Below are 2,669 nucleotides of genomic sequence, written 5' to 3' on the forward strand. Positions count from 1 at the left end.
TAATTGTAAAAATTGTAAAAAGTAAAAGAACATGAAATAAATACTTGTTATGCAGTAATGAAGAACAGGTTGAGGCTTTGGAGATGCTTTGTTTCTGCTTCCTCTGCTTTCCTACTATCTTCTTCTTCATGCACTCAAGGCTCCTTCCATGGCAAGCTTTATGTTGGACATCACCATTGTCAATGGCTACTTCCCGTCTCACCGCATGGCTAATCATCTGTCGGTTCTCGATCATGTCGGAATAGGATCCATTGATCTTTTTGCGTCTGTCACTACGCCCAACACTCGCGAGTTTGAAGCTCGTCACAGTCATCCCTTCCCAGATCCTACTCAGAATACCACAGACAAGGTTTAGATGTTTCGGATCTCAGGAATGGCCGCCAATAATTCTAGCTTATACTACGTAGACTCTGATCTGAATCATGAGGCTAAGAGATATGCATTCAATCTAAGGTAGAATGGAGGTGGTTGTCAGGCATGCGTTCATAGGTGAGAATGATGATGAGTGTCACGGATCATCACATTCATCAGGTTGAAGTGCGAATGAATATCTTAGAATAGAAGCAAGCGTGATAGAATGGAAAATAGTAGTAATTGCATTAATTCATGAAGAACAGCAGAGCTCCTCACCCCCAACAATGGGTTTTAGAGACTCATGCCATAGAAGATATAATATGAAACGTGTAAAGTGTCATGAGGTCCAAGATGAATCACTAAAAGTAGTTTTTATAGTAAACTAGTGACCTAGGGTTACAGAAAATGAGTAAACTAGGGTGTTTAGTGTAAAAATCCACTTCCGAAGCCCACTTGGTGTGTGTTTGGGCTGAGCATTGAAGCTTTCATGTGTAGAGACTTTTCTTGGAGTTACACGCCAGCTTTTGTGCCAGTTTGGGCATTTAACTCCAGCTTCTATGCCAGTTCTGGCGTTAAACGCCAGAATTCTTAAGCTGACTTGGAACGCCAGTTTGGGCCATCAAATCTTGGGCAAAGTATGGACTATTATATATTGCTGGAAAGCTCAGGATGTCTACTTTTTAACACAATTAAGAGCGTGCCAATTGGGCTTCTGTAGCTCCAGAAAATCCACTTCGAGTGCAGGGAGGTCAGAATCCAACAACATCTGCAGTCCTTTTTCAGCCTCTGAATTAGATTTTTGCTCAGGTCCCTCAATTTCAGCCAGAAAATATCTGAAATCACAGAAAAACACACAAACTCATAGTAAAGTCCAGAAAAGTAAATTTTAAATAAAAACTAATAAAAATATAATAAAAACTTACTAAAATATACTAAAAATATACTAAAAACAGTGCCAAAAAGCGTATAAATTATCCGGTCATCAGTAACCTGTTTCTGGCATTTAACTCTGCTTTGCAACCTGTTTCTGGTGTTTAACTCCAGAATAGGGCAGAGAGCTGGCGTTGAATGCCAGTTTGCGTCGTCTAAACTCGGGCAAAGTATGGACTATTATATATTGGTGAAAAGCCTTGGATGTCTACTTTCCAACAGAATTGAGAGCACGCCATTTGGAGTTCTGTAGCTCCAGAAAATTCATTTTGAGTGTAGGGAGGTCAGAATCCAACAGCATCTGTAGTCCTTCTTCAACCTCTGAATCTGATTTTTGCTCAAGTCCCTCAATTTCAGCCAGAAAATACCTGAAATCACAGAAAAACACACAAACTCATAGTAAAGTCTAGAAATGTGATTTTTATTTAAAAACTAATAAAAATATATTAAAAACTAACTAAATCATACTAAAAACTATGTAAAAACAATGCCAAAAAGCGTATAAATTATCCGCTCATCACTCAGTCCAACAATCCTCGTGGAATCGACCCTCACTCACCTGAACTTGGATGACCCGGTGCACTTGCCGTTTAAGCTGTGGGAATTTTGAATTCCCGCACCAGTAGCAAGCGATATATTAATTCTTTAGGATGTATTTTATGGACGCAGAAGGCGAAGCTTGTAAGTCTGAGACGTCACAAGAAGTAGTGGAGCCTTGATTCACGTGAAAGAGTTTTGATGATGATCGGCTTGCGACTGGTTGTGGTTTGTAAAGTGTTTAATGAGGTTGAGAAGCCTCAAATGAGCTATTCGATGAAGTACGGTTGAGAATGCTGGAGATAAGTTATATGAAAGTTTGAGTAGTTGAATCTTTGAAGATGATGCAAGATTAGTGTGCACACGTTAATCACATTATTTTAATGCCAGTCTGTTTTGTAATCTTTTGCATCAAGCCTGTCTTTTAGCATCTGTTTCGCATCACACTTATACCCTTATATCTTTATGCCATATGAAAAGTATATTATTTGAAACTGTATGTATATATGATGAGATCGTTTTGCTTTTCTTTAAATGTGTTCGAAAGTGAAGTGATATGAAATCTCTTTCATTTTGAATCAATTTTCGAGGACAAAAATTTTTATAAGGTGGATAGAATGTAAGATCCAGAACCTTTGGAAAATCTTATTATGACTCAATTTCAATTTATTTATTCATTAAAGACTTTAATTTTAGAAATTTTTTTATTAAAAATAATTAAATCAAGTTTTGATAATTAAATTAGAATTTTTATCTAATTTTATAATTATTGGATAATTTTCATATTTAAATTATAAAGTTTAGTAATTATAAAATAGTAAGAATTTTATATGATTTGATTTAAATAA

The sequence above is a fragment of the Arachis ipaensis genome, chromosome B06, assembly GCF_000816755.2.
Source record: "Arachis ipaensis cultivar K30076 chromosome B06, Araip1.1, whole genome shotgun sequence".
NCBI classification, from domain to species: domain Eukaryota; kingdom Viridiplantae; phylum Streptophyta; class Magnoliopsida; order Fabales; family Fabaceae; genus Arachis; species Arachis ipaensis.